This window comes from Scyliorhinus torazame, chromosome 22 (genome assembly GCF_047496885.1).
Source record: "Scyliorhinus torazame isolate Kashiwa2021f chromosome 22, sScyTor2.1, whole genome shotgun sequence".
Lineage (NCBI taxonomy): Eukaryota > Metazoa > Chordata > Chondrichthyes > Carcharhiniformes > Scyliorhinidae > Scyliorhinus > Scyliorhinus torazame.
The window spans coordinates 62,476,718-62,494,738 of NC_092728.1; the positions used below are offsets into that span (position 1 = coordinate 62,476,718).

Here is an 18,021-nt window from a genome sequence, read left to right on the forward strand (position 1 = left end):
CACACACACTTGAATATGTGTGCCAGATTGTACAGACAGGTGATAAAGGAGAACGATGAACGTTTTGAATGTCACAAGAGTGGTTAGTAGGTCACTGCTGGTGTACATGTTAAGGTAGGAAAATGAAATGTCTGCTTTCTCTCAACCAGCATGAACCATCATGTAGACTTATTGCGCAACATTCACATTGCTAATGGAATCAGTTATTGACCAGTTACTAAATTCGGCAAACTTCAATAATGAGAATTATTTATTTTAAGAATCTGTGTTTAATGAATTGGTGATTGACAGTTTAGTTCAATTGGCACTTGTAAGCACGTATTATTACAAAGGCAGGGGGCCGGTTTAGCTCAGTTGGCTGGACAGCTGGTTTGTGACACAAAACAAGGCCAACAATGTGGGTTCAATTCCCATACCGGCTTTGGTTATTTGTGAAGGCCCTGTCTTCTCACCCTTGCTTCTCACCTGAGGTGTGGTGACCCTTGGATTAAATCGCCACCAGTCATCTTTCCCCTCAAAGGGATAAGCAGATGATGATCATCTGGGACTGTGGCAACTTTATTTACATCACCAAGGCACCATCACAAGAAAATTGTGATGATGCATTTGGTTACTGGGGTACAAGTATAGGGTAGAGACATGGGTTTGAGTAGGGTGTTCTTCGTGAGGGCTGATGCAGACTCGATGGGCCGAATGGCCTCCTTCTGCACTGTAAATTCTATGAAATTGTATGATCTATGAAATTATCTAATTCCTAATCCCTCACTTTAACCCCCCCCACCACCACCACACCCTCTATGGACATACATACAAGACAAACAAACACAGAGGGGAAGAGAGGGGTGAAATTGCTAAGTAAAAGTAGAAGATAAGAGTTTGTGTTTCAGATGGTTGTTTCTAGCACACTGTCTTTCAAACCAGGTATCAGGTCAAGATTTATGTTTTCCAATCTATAATGGTTTTCACTGGAGTTTCATTCAGGTCTTTGCAGTTTCAGAAATGTAGCAGCTTTTCTGGAGAGAACATGAGAGAGGAAGCAGGTTCTTTCCCCTCAGTGTCCACAATTCAAACTGATCTTCTTGGGTTCATCATCCTACTCAGGCAGCATCTCATCACTGCCTGTTACAAGGCAGAATATGACCTTTTTGCCAATTCATGTACACCAGCACTGACTTACCAACCAATAAGAGTCCACCCATTTCCCGGGTGCTACAAAGTCTGAGTTCTCCTATTCAAATGCAAGCATCAAGTACAATGTTGCAACTTCATGAGTCCCTCATTCTCTCTGCTGTTTGACTTAAAGATACATTTCCATTAAGCATCCATGGATCAAAAATAATAACGGCAAAAATAAATTTAAAAATTAAAAATTAAGGAAATCAGCAGGAAGGATCCTTATGTACCTCCCTCCCTAAAGGAATGAAACATCAGGGGACGGACATTTCATTAAGAGGTATGCAAGACATAAATCACAGAATCATATCCATCCATCCATCCCATTATATAAGTTCCCGTCCCAGTCTCTACACTGGTAATTAGTCAGTCCTTAAACCCGTGACAAAGCATCCATAATCACATTATACTTTCTGAGAATATGTACAATTCTGATTGTCCACTGAAAGTTTATCCGAATTTTGAGGATCTTCTGCAGCCAAACTACAAGTAGTATTGTCAATGCTGAGGGAAATAATTGGTTCCTTTCTAATTGATAAATACTCTTCAACCCCTCCATATTTACATTCTCTTTTCCTTCACATGGTTACTTTCAGCGATGAGTAATGCTGAGGTTTTAACCTTGGCAGAGTTGATTGGCTTTATAAGCGCAATTCTTTGTTTTACAGATTTTACCTCTTCACCGGCGTCTTCGTAAGCACATAGTTTTTCTCTATTTAGTAATACAGACATACAATGTGTGCTTTCTAGATTTCAACTGTTCTTCTTTACTTTCAGAATCAGAGGATAGCACATTATTGGCTCCATAAATTTTCTGTTTTTTGTTAACAGATGTGGTTGCAGAATTTTCATCCACTTTCTTCTTCATTTTCAAAAGGAATTGATCACTAATTATTGAATCTCCTTTGTTATTTGCTTCCTTTATCTTGAAGAGGCACTGTGGGCCTTTAAAAGGATGTGGGTTAATCAGCTGTTTGCTTAGTGTCATTTCACGGTCGTCATCCTTGGGCATCACGGTAGCATTGTGGATAGCACAATTGCTTCACAACTCCAGGGTCACAGGTTCAATTCCGGCTTGGGTCACTGTTTGTGCGGAGTCTGTGCGTTCTCCCTGTGTGTGCGTGGGTTTCCTCCGGTTTCCTCCCACAGTCCAAAGATGTGCAGGTTAGGTGGATTGGCCATGATAAATTGCCCCTTAGTGTCCAAAATTGCCCTTAGTGTTGGGTGGGGTTACTGTTATGGGGATAGGGTGGAGGTGTTGACCTTGGGTAGGGTGCTCTTTCCAAGAGCCGGTGCAGACTCGATGGGCCGAATGGCCTCCTTCTGCACTGTAAATTTTATAATTCATCCTGAATCGCTGATGCCATGCTATTTTATATATTTTCCTTCAAGACAGCCATACTCTGGGAAATATTATCACCTGAAGTGTATGACAATTGGTTTAATGCAAGAGGCGGTAGCAAGTTACTTTTTGAAAAGTCCAATTCACTTTCTTCTGATTTTCTGTCTCCTTTCCTAGCTTTGGATGCATTTATTGCTATCAGTTGAAGATCAGTTAGTGACAGACCTATTCGGTACCAAATCAGAACCCAAATCGGATTCAGAACTCTCGCCTGAATCTTTCTCACTGTGATTATCATTAGATTCGGACTCCTCCTTCTTAGCATCATCTTCAGTCTTGGACTTCTCAGAATCTCATTCTCGACTAGATTGTATCGTTGACAAACTTCTGCGAAGGGAAATGCTTGTAGAGATAATTTTGTCAATATCAACAGAATCTGGGGCGTCATTCTCCGCCGGCGGGAGTCTCCCTTTTGCCGGCGCCCGGGGGTTTCCCGACGGCGTGGGGCTGCCCCACAATGGGAAACCCCATTGACCGGCCGGTGTTACGGAGACTCCCGCCGACCGGTCGGGGCAGAAATGTGGCGGGGCGGGTAGGAGAATTTCGCCCCTGATTCATTACCATTGTCGTTTGATATATGATTATGTCTTTCACCATTTCTTTCTGTGAGTCATTTAATGGTCAATTTTCCTAATTCCCACATGCCCTGCCATTAGCGTTTCATATACTATCCACGGTACTTCCCTCAGAACCTCTAGAATCATGGAAAACCTACAACCTTCACTCCTATCAAGGTAAACCTACAACCTTCATCCTGTCAATGTATTCCCCAAAAGAAAATCTACTCCTTCTACTGGGAATTTCTTAGCCGCCCCGACAATTACTGGAGCTGACAATAAATCGCACTCCAATTGTACTTTATATAATGGAACAGGGATATAATCTCCACCTGTCCCATTCATTAATACCTTAGCTTTCATTGAACTCTCTGGAGGAAAAAACAAATCCTTCAGCAGTAAGAGTTTGAGTAGCACTTGTGCCCCTTAAGATACATATGGGGCGGGATTCTCCAACCCCCCCGCCGGGCCGGAGAATCGGCAGGGAGCTGCGTGAATTCTACCCCGATGCCGGTTGCCGGATTCTCCGGCGCCGGTTTTTCGGTAGGGGCGGGAATCGCTTTGCGCCAGTTGGGGGCCGTTGGCAATGGCCACCACCCCCCCCCCCCACCCCCCGGCGATTCTCCACTCTGCGATGGGCCAAGTGGCCGCCCGTTTTCAGCCAGTCCCGCCAGTGTAAATCAAACCAGGTCCTTATCGGAGGGACCTGGCTCTGTGGGCGGCCTGCGGAGACCTCGGGGGGCGTGGGGGATCTAGCCCTGGGGGGAGCCCCATGGTGGCCTGGCCCGCGATCAGGGCCCACCGATCTGCGGGGCGGGCCTGTGCCACGGGGGGCACTCTTTCCCTCCGCGTCAGCCGCTGTAACGGTGCGCCATGGCCGGCGTGGAGAAGAATCCCCCTGCGCATGCGCTGGTATCATGCCAGAACACGCTGGCACTCCTGCGCATGCGCCAACTCGCGGCGGCCGGTGGAGGCCCTTCGGCACCGGCTGGCAGGGCTCCAACCCCGCCGCCGCCGGACTAGCCCCTGAAGGTGCAGAGGATTCAGCCACTCCCGGGCGGCCCGATGTCGGAGTGCTACACGCCACTCCTTGGCGCCGGTAAGGCCCGCCCCGCCAGATAGCGGAGAATCCCGGCCCTGGTTTTGGCCACATCAGTTGAGGAAAATGGGGTGATCATCCCCTTAGACTCTAATCCAGCATATCTCTCATCTACTTCATTCATCTTACCTGCTCCCACATTAGTGTTTACCTCAGCTCTCCTAAGTCCAGTTAAATCTACAATCTACCCCATAGTGTTCCCCACTTTGTTCCCTTCTCAGAATCCTCCTTTTGAACGCCAATAAGTCCCATGGATGTTCTTTGCAACTTCCAACATGCTGAACAAACTTGCTCCATATTATTAAAATGGTAAATCTTAGGCTTTCAAGTCTCACCCACATCCTCAGTATCTTTTTTCATGATCTGAGAAGGAGATCGTGAAGCATTCCCAGCTATTCATTCCTTACCTTGGCTACCTGCCTTCCTTTCACTCTCCCATGTCAAAGAACAAAGAACAAAGAAAAGTACAGCACAGGAACAGGCTCGTTGGCCCTCCAAGCCTGCGCCAACCATGCTGCCCGTCTAAACTAAAATCTTCTACATTTCCGGGGTCCGTATCCCTCTATTCCCATCCTATTCATGTATTTGTCAAGATGCCCCGTAAACATCACTATTGTCCCTGCTTCCACCACCTCCTCCGGCAGCGAGTTCCAGGCACCCACTACCCTCTGTGTAAAAGACTTGCCTCGTACATCTCCTCTAAACCTTGCCCCTCGCACCTTAAACCTATGCTCCCTAGTCATTGACCCCTCTACCCTAGGAAAAGGTCTCTGACTATCCACTCTGTCTATGCCCCTCATAATTTTGTAGACATCTATCAGGTCACCCCTCAACCTCCTTCGTTCCAGTGAGAACAAACCAAGTTTATTTAACTTCTCCTCATAGCTAATGCCCTCCATACCAGGCAACATCCTGGTAAATCTTTTCTGCACTCTCTCTAAAGCTTCCACATCCTTCTGGTTGTGTGGCAACCAGAATTGAACACTATACTCAAAGTGTGGCCCAACTAAGGTTCTATACAGTGCAACATGACTTGCCAATTTTTATACTCAAAGACCAATAAAGGCAAACATGCCATATGCCTTCTTGACTACCTTCTCCACCTGTGTTGCCCCTTTCAGTGACATGTGGACCTGTACACCAAGATCTCTCTGACTGTCAATACTCTTGAGGGTTCTACCATTCACTGTATATTCCCTACCTGTATTAGACCTTCCAAAATATATTACCTCACATTTGTCCGGATTAAACTCCATCTGCCATCTTGCCGCCCAAGTCTCCAAATTATCTAAATCCTGCTGTATCCTCTCATCCTCATCGCTATCCGCAATTCCACCAACCTTTGTGTCGTCCGCAAACTGACTAATCAGACCAGTTACATTTTCCTCCAAATTATTGCTATATACGACAAACAGCACTGGTCCCAGCACTGATCCCTGCGGAACACCACTAGTCACAGCTCTCCAATCAGAATTGCTACTCTCTGCCTTCTATGACCTAACCAATTCTATATCAACCTTGCCAGCTCACCTCTGATCCCGTGTGACTTCACCTTTTGTACCAGTCTGCCATGAGGGACCATGTCAAAGGCCTTACTGAAGTCCATATAGACAACATCCACTGCCCTACCTGCATCAATCATCTTTGTGACCTCCTTGAAAAACTCTATCAAGTTAGCGAGACACGACCTGCCCTGCCTCTCGCTGCCTCTCGCTAATACGACCCCTTGTTACCAAATGGGAGTAGATCCAGTCCCGAAGAATTCTCTCCAGTAATTTCCCTACCACTGACGTAAGGCTCACCGTCCTGTAGTTCCCTGGATTATCTTTGCTACCCTTCTTAAACAAAGGAACAACATTCTCCAGTCCTCCGGGATATCACCTGAAGACAGTGAGGATCCAAAGATTTCTGTCAAGGCCTCAGCAATTTCCTCTCTTGCCTCCTTTAGTATTCTGGGGTAGATCTCATCAGGCTCTGGGGACTTAGCCACCTTAATATTTTTCAAGATGCTCAACACCTCGTCTTTTTGGATCTCAATGGGACCCAGGTTATCTGCACACCATTCGCCAGACTCAACATCCACCAATTCCTTCTCTTTGGGGAATATTGATGCAAAGTATTCATTTAGTACCTCACCATTTCCTCTGGCTCCACACATAGATTCCCTCCCCTGTCCTTCAGTGGGCCAACTCTTTCCCTGGCTACCATCTTGCTTTTTATGTATGTGTAAAAAGCCGTGGGATTTTCCTTAACCCTCTTTGCCAATGACTTTTTGTGACCCCTTTTAGCCCTCCAGACCCCTTGCTTACGTTCCTTCCTACTTTCCTTATATTCCACACAGGCTTCGTCTGTTCCCAGCCTTCCAGCTCTGACAAATGCCTCCCTTTTTCATTTTGACAAGGCCTACAATATCCCTCGTTATCCAAGGATTGAGTAATTTGCCATATTTATCCTTTTTCCTCACAGGAACATGCCAGTCCTGAATTCCTTTCAACTGACATTTGAAAGCCTCCCACATGTCAGATGTTGATTTACCCTCAATCATCCGCACCCAATCTAGGTTCTTCAGTTCCCGCCTAATATTGTTATAATTAGCCTTCCCCCAATTTAGTACATTCACCCTAGGACCACTCTTATCCTTGTCCACCAGCACTTTAAAACTTACTGAATTGTGGTCACTGTTCCTGAAATGCTCCCCTACTGAAACTTCTACCACCTGGCCGGGCTCATTCCCCAATACTGGGTCCAGTACAGCCCCTTCCCTAGTTGGACTATCTACATATTGTTTTAAGAAGCCCTCCTGGATGCTCCTTGCAAACTTTTCCCCGTGCAAGCCCCTCACGCGAAATGAGTCCCAGTCAATATTGGGGAAGTTAAAGTCTCCCATCACAACAACCCTGTTGCTTTTACTCCTTCCTAAAGTCTGTCTACCTATCTGCTCCTCTATCTCCCGTTGGCTGTTGGGAGGCCTGTAGTAAACCCCCAACATTGTGACTGCACCCTTCTTATTCCTGAACTCTACCCATATAGCCTCGCTGCCCTCCGAGGTGTCCTCCCGCAGTACAGGATAGGATAGGATGTCCTATCCTTTTCAAAATTATAGCTGTGATGGAACAAAGGTTTAAATTCATGCATCAGCTCATAATCATCAGCCATTGTTGCTGCTTGTCTAGCAGTCTTCACCCTCTGGTCTTCAACATGGGTTCTTACTATGGAAGGTACGGAATTCTTAAATTATTCCAAGAGAATGACCTCGGAGTCTCCTTGGTAGTTTCAACTCACACAAAATGGAATCCCCTGCAGGCATGTGTAGCCACACAGCAGCAATCATGCAAATTTCCAGGCAGCATCAAGTTGGTGTGCTGCCAGCTTTTATAGCAATGGCATGAGTTGTGCATCGGGACCCCTGAGTACATTTTCAGAGACTATCGAATATTTTGCCCCTGCTGTGTCTCAGAGCAGGTTGCTCTTCCAGCAAAACGAAGTCAGTGGGAAATTGTTTATTAATACAAATTATATGTGTAGAATCAGTTCAGTTACTTATAGCGATGTCCTGGAATTATTCAATTATCTCCATTCTTGCTGGAATTAATTCCGTTGCGATATGCAGCCTGTAAAAAATAAATAGATGTGTGCAGCGATGGGATATATGCTCTGCAACTGATTGATCCACAAAGAGAGATAGCTGGGCTGAGAAAAGAGATGAGTTACTTCCTCTCGGGTTTTGGTGATCAGTGTTGGATTTCATTGATGAAAGGAATCAAAAAGTTATGGGTCGAAAATTTAAAGCATCGAATTGGAGTTCGACATACTGCAATACAGTGAGATGGGATTTCAAGGTCAGGTCTCCTCAAAGTTCCTGCATATTGTTAAGAGAGTGGATATATTTGACTGCAGTAGAATTAACTGCAGCTACCCATTTCCATGGGCGAGCTTGATCGTGGAAAACAAAGGACTTGTGCCTTTGTGGAAAAGGCTTGAGGTTGAATGTTTGACAGCTGTCAAAAGGCAATAAACCGATATTGCCTGCTTACCAAGTTGGGCTTGGCTCTGCTCTTTTGTAGTTTGTTGCGGAAGTGCAACTGGTTTTATTGAAAATGTTGCCTGAATAATATGTTATTCATGTGAAAGCTGCGTGCTGGTTTGTCATGTCTCCATGCTGAGTGATCGAATCAGGTATAAAAAGGGAATCTCGACCTTATTACAGTGTTGCGCAATATCTGATTTTAATTCAATTCAATTGAGTGGGTCAAGCAGCGACTACTTTCCTGCTTTTGGCAGCGCACCGATTTTATGAACAGCGCTAAGTGCTTTCCGATTTATAAACCTACGTTCAAGGTCACATTTTCAATTGAATGAGGAGGTGATCATCTGATCCTTGTTTTGTTGTACATTTGGAATAAATATTATATATTTTTGAATTGGATGGTTATTAAAATCAAGCCTTTGATCAACTATGAAAATATTGAAGCTTTTCAAGCAGACATCAAATTCGAAAATGCTCAGTTTTAGTTTGCGCATGTACATTAATCTTGTTCACATTTTGAGCTATGATGCATATTAATGGCAAAGGTAGGTACAGAAACAACTTGTCCCTGAATTTTCCTCAGTTGTACACATTTCAATACTTCAAAATGGAAGTAATACTCAGGTGTCCTCAAGAAGCGGACATTGTTTGCTGTTACCAACAGCAAATTATTGTATTTCTGCTCTTGGCCCCGTGAAGCAAAATGGAGGTCGCATCACCTGACTGAACCCCAGAGGTCTGTTAATGTGACACAGTAACCGGCCACAAGGAGTCCTGGAGAACAGTGTGCTGTGAATTTCCTCCCAACATTTTTTCAGCCTTTTCCTCTCTGTGTACACCAACTGCTTTAAGAGTGCTTCTGGCAATGCAGCTAAGTGGCGTTTGAACCTTGTCAAGTCTCCTTATATAAAAACTCATCTCCAGCCCATAATTTGTAGCAGGAAAATAAAGAATCTTTCTGCATTAACTGTTGGGTACTTCAGCTTTAGAATCATATAATTGTACATTCAGAAGGAGGCCATTCAGCTCATCATGCCTCCTTTGGGTCTTTTATGGAGCTATCCCATTAATCCCACTCCCCTGCTCTTGCTCTATTACCTGTCAATATTCTCTCCCAAGTATTTATCCTGTCCTCTTTTGAATACCACCATTGAATCAGCTTCCATCAGCCTTTTGGCCAACAAATCACTTTTTAAAAAAATGTTTCCTCACGTTGCCTCTTTTTTTTCCTGAGCGCATTAAATTTGTGTCCTCTGGTTAATGTCTCTTCTGTCACTGGAAATAGTTTCTCCAGATTTATTATATCAGAATCGTTCATTCTTTTGAACATGTCCATCAAATCTCTTCTTAGCCTTCTCTATTCTAAGGATCAAGCACATCTTCAACTTTTCACTTCTCTGTGTATAACTCAAGTGCCTCATCCCTTGCATCAATCCAGGAGGCCTGCACCATCTCCAAGGCCTAGATGATTTTTCTAGGATGCGGTGCTCACAACTGAGTGCGATACTCCAACTAAGCATGGTTCAGCGTAACCTCTTTGCTTCAGTATCCTCTATAGTGAAGACAGTGATCCACTATGCTTCTAAACAGCCTCCTCAACTTGCCCTGTCACCTCCAAAGGTTTGTGTACGCACATCCACAGATCGAGCTCTTCCTCATTCCCGTTTACGCCCTTTGTGCATTTAGTTCATATTGTCTCCCCTTATTGATCTGCTAAATATTACCTGCCATGCATCTGCCCATTCCACCAGCCTGTCTCTTCCCCTTGAAGCCTGTTATGCTCCCCTCACTGTTTTCCACATTTCCGAATGTTGTACCATCTCGTGAAATTATATCCTGCATTTCCACGTCATGAATGCTCATAATATTGGCAGAAACTATTTTTTCCCCTTATTTAGCTTTCAAATAAATGCCTGGAAACTGCTGGGCTTGTCATGCAGTGAAATCCTCACTAAAACAAATTCTCGAGTTAATGGTGTTTTCATTCCCAATAAATCAGTTGAGGCGATTAAATTGGCTCTGTATTCCACTGTGCTACATTTCAAAAGCTATAATCTCAAATTAACTCAGGCAATAGGCATAATTTCTTTCATTGTCATCACTGAATCCCTGTTAATCACATCACTTGCTTATCATTGAGCTGGTCGTATATTTTATTTATGAATAAAAATGAGGTAATTTATCAAATCAAAATCAAATAAGCTTATTCTCTTTATTGATTGGATGATACAATCTGGTTTTAGCCATTGCTTTTTTAATTATCAGACAGAATCTGTTAAATGAAAGAATTACTCCTCTGAGCTGTTCTCTTAGTATGTTCCAAAGTAAAGGGTCTGCTAAATGGTTTTTTTCTCAAAACTTTTAAAGTTTACAAATAGTATAAGAATCCGGCTGCTTATAAGAATATTGATCAAAAGTACTTATGCATTGACTATTCAAGGTGGATTTGGAGAAAATCTATATTATGTTAAGGTTTGTAAGGAACCAATTGAGGATAAATAGTGCTCGGCCCTTGCGAAATGGCAGATTATGATTCTATATATACCTTCTGAATATAGAAGCTTTAAGTTAAATTATATTTCCAATTGAGAAGCATATCCAATATTAAATGAAATAACCCAAAGAGAATGTAAAATATGAGGGATATATCTGGCCAAATATTTATACCAGCAATGAATTTAAATATTAGTGCCATCTTCCAATTGAAGTGAATACAGAAAACATAGCTGACCAGTCAACATCTGCAAGTCAAAGACTAGTTAATACTAATAACAATAATCTTTTTATTGTCACAAGTAGGCTTACATTAACACTGCAATGAAGTTACTGTGAAAAACCCCTAGTTGCCACATTCTGGCACCAGTTCAGGTACACAGAGGGAGAATTCAGAATTCTCAGCTGGTACGGGAATTGAACCCGCGCTGCTGGCCTTGTTCTGTATCACAAACCAGCTGTCTAGCTCACTGAGCTAAACTAGGTGGGCTTTTCCCACCAGCCCAACAGATTTCCCATTGACAGCACCCCTCATAGAATATAGAACATAGAACATTACAGTGCAGTACAGGCCCTTCGGCCCTCGATGTTGTGCCGACCTGTGAAACCACTCTAAAGCCCATCTACACTATTCCCTTATCGTCCATATGTCCATCCAATGACCATTTGAATGCCCTTAATGTTGGCGAGTCCACTACTGTTGCAGGCAGGGCATTCCACGCCCTTATTACTCTCTGAGTAAAGAACCTACCCCTGACATCTGTCTTATATCTATCTCCCCTCAATTTAAAGCGGGCCTGTGCCATGGGGGCACTCTTTCCCTTCCGCCTTCGCCACGGTCTCCACCATGGCGGAGGCGGAAGAGACTCCCTCCACTGCGCATGTGTGGGAAGCTGTCAGCGGCCGCTGCCGGCATTCTCGCGGATGCGCCGCCCGGAGATGTCATTTCCGCGCCAGCTGGCGGGGCCCCAAAGGCCTTTTCCGCCAGCTGGAATTCGTCCGGCGCGGGCCTAGCCCCTCGGCCCCCTAAGATGCAGAGCATTCCGCATCTTTGGGGCGGCGCGATGCCCGACTGATTTGCGCCATTTTGGGTGCCAGTCGGCGGACATCGCGCCGATACCGGAGAATTTCGCCCAACTCTGCAACCTCATCTAACCCTACACACACCTCAACTCTTCTGATCTCACTTCCCTATTGCACTCACGCATGCCGCAGGATTATCTTGGCCGTATACTGTGGAACACTCTTCTCAAAACCTTCACCTTGCATTCAATTTCAACCACCTCCTCAAACTTTGACTTTTGCTGATGGTACTTTAATTGGTTGCAGGTTGTGAGCATTGACTCAGAGATCACTTGATCCCCACATAAATAGACACATGCTAAAGCTGCGCTTACAAACAAAATGATGGAAACACTGCAGATCACACAGCATCTGTGGAGAGACAAACAAAATTAACATACTGGGTTTAATGCAAGGTCGCGGATCTCAAACATCAGCTCTGTTCACTTCTCTTCCCACAGCTGCTGCCTGATCAGCTGAGTATTTAGCATTTTCTATTTTTAACTTCTGACTTCCAGCACCCGCAGTGCTTAGATTTTCAGCTGTGGTTGTTAGTAGTGTGTAAGTAAAGATTGACTCCGGTTCTATCCTTCACCAACTGGTTTTCTGGAATAAAACATGACTGTGCCTTTGGAATTTTGGCTTCAGATTCTCTTCTGTTAAGTACTTTGGGCTGCTCACTGGTTGAAAGTTACTGTATCAATCCAAATTTTTGTAGTAGGTTTGGTTGTGGCAATGCATGATGTAAAGGAATCAATGTAATTGGCTTTCAGTATTGCCTTTCGGAAATTATTTAACTCATTACGATTGTGGTATGTCAAAAGCTCCTTTGTCTCTTCATTATGTTGTCTTTAAGGAAGTAGGTTTTCTATTTCCTTCATGTTTTCTCTGGTGCTTTCAAATGGTCTAGTGCTCTATTCTATAGATTCAAAATTGTACAAAATGCCTTATTTGTAAGAGTTTCTTGTGCACTTTACCGACTTCTTCAAGTGAACAAGGTTACTGGAGGTCTAAATTGGCTTGTTTTTTGTAATCACCCAGAGTGCTGTTGGAAAGGAAGCTCCAGGATTTTGATCCAATGACAGTGAATAGGGAAGTGATAAAGTTCCAAGTCAGCATGGCGTGTGACTTGGAGGGGAGCTTGGAGATGATGGTGTTCCCTTGCCTCTGATGCCCTTGTTTTTCTGGTTGGATAAGGTCACGGGTTTGGTGGGTGCTGTTGAAGGAACCTTGGTGAGTTGCTGCAGTGCATCTTTTCGATAGTGCACATTACTCCCACTTTGTGGTAGTGGTGAATGGAGTGAATGCTTAACATGGTGAATGAGAGCCCGATCCAGTGGGCTAGGGTAATCCAAGTAATAAAGCTGGGGTAAGCTTTAAATGGTATTTAATAAACATTCCCAATGTTCTTTTTATATGCTGCAGTTCTTCATTCCCTGTTGAAAAGTGATTGGATCTGTTGGCAGGCCTGATGCGCTCCATGGGCCTGATGTTCATGTTCAGGTTGGGAATCACGAGCTGGATAATTTCCCAATGCCACAATCCCACCTCCTGTCTGTCAGTGCCCATTCATGTTATTTGCATGATGTGTGGCAGGAACAGGGTGTAGCAAGGTCCATCACTCCCAGAAGCAGACCCAAAGCAGAAACTGTGTCAGTGGATGCAAAGGCATCCACTGTGCGTTTGTTCGGACATCGGCCCAGTTTGGCGAGGTCCTTTAATCCTCATCACCCCTCAGCCCCCATGACTCCCTCAAATCCTATTTCCCCATGCTCCTTCCATATCCCAATACCTCCATATCACCCATTCCCCTCTATTATCCCTCACTCACCTATGCCTCCATATCCCCATTCTTCCATTCCCCATGTTGATTTAGTCCCTCCATGTTCAGTCATCTGGTACCTCCTAGGAACAGAATCCGTAAGCCCTGTAGTATCATTAGGTAGTCTATGAGATGCTCATTTAACTATCAAAGTAAACAAACAGTCATTCAAATATTATTGGTTGTAAAACTGTCAAATTCGACAAGCACACCCTTGGCAGCTGCATCAACAACCCCTGTTGTGCTGAATGCATCAGTAGGATTTAGAACTCAAGCAAGCATTCATAATGGGATTTCATTTCACAACTATGTCGTCAAAATCTCAAACTATAAATACTTTAAAACCTTTGCAGCCATTGAAAAGTTCAACCAGCTATGCAAACATTGATGCAGGGAAACATGTCTGAATTTCATGCAATGAAAATATTAGATCATGGGACAGGTGATGCAGTCAAATCTAAATATCAATGTTGTTAAGTGCGGAAGAGCACTGTCTCCAAATGTATAATGTACTCTAATGCATCTGAAGACTTTCCTACATCACAATGCTGGTCAAGTTAATGGTCAATTACCTCTTGGGAACAAAGCCCTATTATCAGTCATTTCATTGAAAATATATTTACTTATCTTGCAGAATTTCATCATGAAAGGTGAGGTTGGCTTTTGAACTTAACCTGTGAAAATGTTCCCAACGCCAAACAAGGCTTCCCCCATGGTTCAGATTTCTCTGAACTGGTGTAAGTCATGTTGCCTTCAGAAGCTGGCCCGACCTGACCAGAATTGCAAGGGTTTGAAATGACCACTTCCGCAATGGAGCCGGTAAGGTTCAGAGTGCTGCATGTGAGTTCATTACCCACCACTTTATTCCGTTCTGCTAAAACTGTCTGGCAACGAGAATGGATGTGGGAATCCCAAATTGGGTCCTAACTGCCTTTTTTTTTCCCACCTGCCTCTGTTCTGCATGGTCAGAAGCATGAAAATCCTGCCCCATGTCTCCCTCTTCACCTTGGACTATTTGCCAGATTAAGGTTATAGGCCTACTTTGTCACAGTTGAGGTTAAAATATTGTGTTTAAAATTCGCATAATGTTTTAAAACAAAAACCGTTCTCATTTTACTTACATGCTTGAAATGACAAAATGTAGCATCGTGCATGTGGGAATTATAAAACCTATATAAGAGCCTGTTCAAAGATCAAGAATTTAGGGCAGCACGGTAGCACTGTGGCTTCACATCGCCAGGGTCCCAGGTTCGATTCCCTGCTGGGATACTGTCTGTGCGTTCTCCCCGTGTCTGCTTGAGTTTCCTCCGGGTGTTCCGGTTTCCTCCCACAGTCCAAAGACGTGCAGGTTAGGTGGATTGGCCATGCTAAATTGCCTTTCGTGTCCAAAAAGGTTAGGAGGGGTTATTGGTCTATGGGGATAGGGTGCAAGTGAGGGCTTAAGTGGGTCGGTGCAGACTCAATGGGCCGAATGGCCTCCTTCTGCACTGTATGTTCTATGTTCTAATTTGCATTTATTTTCTTTGAAAAGCCCTTACCATTCTTGAGTTGCTGTTACTTAGGTCCGATTTCTCATGTAGCTTAATAGGATCCACCTTCGGTTTAAGTAACTGAATTTGCGGGTTTATTATTAGAAGAGCATTACTGAAGAAAGAGATTGTTGCATTGTGCAGTCTGGTTGCAGTATTCTCTTTGGGCGCAAGCCAAATTGTATTATACCTGGGAGCGCAATACAACCCAATAGTCTTCATTGCTATGGCCAGGCATCTGTGCAGACACTGGATATGTGATCAGTGATTGATGTTGCTCAGCTGACATTTTAAATGAGGTCTGAAAGAACTTATTATTGAGATGACCCTGGCTGTCTGTTAGTGAATCACTGCCATTGCAGTAGTTTTGTTTTCAGGAACAAAAATGGCTTAACCATCTCAATCTTGAACATTTAAAATTTGCTTTTGGCATTATCAGAAGCAGTTCTAATTTTTTTAAAAACAATGTATTCGAAATGCGCAGGGAGGTTTGGTCATAGGACTGTTGATCCTGCAGTATTGATGCTTTGGGAGTTCAGCATTAATCTCCTGTACACTGCTGTAAATAACCCAGGAAAAAAATCATAAGAGATTTAAAATGATACATATATTTCTTCAATTTCCTATGAATGCTTTATTAATTAGACTGCATAATTGGATAGTGCAGCTGGAGGTGGAAAGCCAAGCGATGACATACAAAGTTGACATCTGTACCGAGCTGGTAGAATGGCGAAGAGTGGACCTGGGACTATATAAATCCTCCAGTCACACATTTGCTAAGTCTTTGGTCCATCTGAGCTTCCAAGCTGAGCTCAATTTAAATATTTCAGGTAAATATCTTCTTGTGCTACCATGGTGCCATCCGACGTTTGACGGTTGGGGGTGGGGTGGGGGGGTGAGATTGAATTTTTCTATCATATGCTCTGTTGCTGAGGATATACATCAGGAAAATCCAATGTCACTTCCATTGCACAATGTAACATTTGTCTATTTCTGTCGGGGCATAGTGGGCTCCTGACCCTCAATTCTGGTATCTCATTAAGGACTGCAGAGGGTCAGAACAGTAGTGGCTCGACATCTAGTCCATGCTCTGCTTCTGCTAACTCCCAACTGGCAGTGGAACAGGCAACTGCCCTCCTCGCCCCGGCCATTCTATGATGATTATTTTTTGATTTACCTTCCTTCCTCGCATTAAAAAAAATATTTTTGTTCATGTTTTTACATTTAAAAAAAAAAAGATTTTTCACATTTTCTCCCACATTTACATCCATCAACAATAAACAATAATCAGCAAGATATGTCAGTCCCCATAATAACAACGATCCCATCTACCCACCAACCCCCAAACCTCAACCCACATGTTTACGTAAACAAATGGCAAAAAGGAATCAGGGATTACCCGTAGTCACCCTTAATCTTACACACCGCAGGTCTCCAGCTCCTCCTGTCCACTGCCTCTTGTAAAACTCCTCCTCCCAACCTCGGTTCCTTCCCCCCAACTTTCCACCCCGGCTAGACCACTCGGACCCTGTTCTGCCAGGCTCCGATGGCTGCAGCCCCTCCCCCACCTCACTCCCGTTCACTGGCCGGCTTAAACCGGCCAGCGTGGAGGCCCCCGCCCGGGTCCCTTTCCCACTTGCCCGGCCCTAGGAAAGCCCAAAGATCCCCTTTTAGCACACAAACCCCGCATATCCACCTACACCCCAAAGAACTCTCATTTCGAGTGAAAGTCCCGTCCCTTCCCTTGTCCAAATACATACCACATTGGCTCCTTTAATCTCTACACCCACGCGCAGTGATACAAAAAAGAAGAAAATACATTCATGAGGTTACATCGGCACATGGCCATTCCTCAATTTGTCAGTTCTGCCACAGTCCTTCTGCTTTCGCAAACTCCCCCGCTGCTTCCACCGTTCCTGAGCTTGTAAGTCACCCTCAGCTTCGCTGGATATACAATGCCGCACCGCACCTTGCTTGGCCCAGCTCAGGACCTTCTCCTTCACCCTGTACCTATGGAAGCACAGAGTCACTGCCCTTGGCGGCTCACTCGCCTTTGGTATAGGCCTCCACGACCGATGAGCCCGATCCAGTTCATATCGGGAGGGATCCTCCCCCACCCCCAATAATTTTGCCAGCATCGCGGCAAAGTACTCAGTCGGCTTCGGTCCTTCAACTCCTTCGGGCAGCCCCACAATCCTCAAATTCTGTCGCCTGGATCTGTTTTCCAGGTCTTCCATTTTTCCTCGCAGATCCTTGTTAGTATCCATCACCTTCCGCATCTCTTTCCCCATCGAGGCAAGTTGATCACCGTGCTGCAATAACGTCTCCTCCACTTCCTTCAGCGCCTCCCCTTGCTCTCGAACCTCCGCCACTGCGTTCGCCACCTCCGTCCTTACTGGGGAAACCGCCTCCTCCACCAGCACACTCAAAACCTCCCTCATCTCCTTCCTCACCGTCTCCATGCATTTCGCAATCTGCGCCAACTGCTTTTCAAATTCCGCAGCCATCACCTTAGTTATTTCTTCAGCCGTAAGCAGTGCGGCCTTCCCTGGTGCTCCAGCCTCCATTTTTCCTGGTGACCCCGCGGTGACCTTTCCACTCCCTGACGGACCTCCAGCTGTTTTATTCCGGCCGTTTTCTTGCTCACCCTCGACATTTTTCTTTGTTCCTTTTTTCCTCCTGTGTCTTCACTGTGCCTCCTCCGTGCCTTCTCCCTTCTTCTGCCGCCTCCGCGGACCCTGGGACCGGGCTTAAAGCCCCGAAAATGCCGTTGTCGAACGGGAGCCCTCCATTGTGCGGCCGCCTCCCGCCCGCCGTCACCGGAAGCCCAAGTTTTTACATTTTATACACTGTACAC

The 18,021-nt window shown here is 44.8% G+C and overlaps 1 protein-coding gene across 3 annotated transcripts in view; it reads left to right on the forward strand.

Annotated features, from left to right (window-relative positions):
- Positions 1-18,021, forward strand: part of LOC140399093 (astrotactin-2-like) — a 2,178,011-nt gene that overhangs the window by 236,682 nt on the left and 1,923,308 nt on the right. The window lies entirely within an intron of this gene.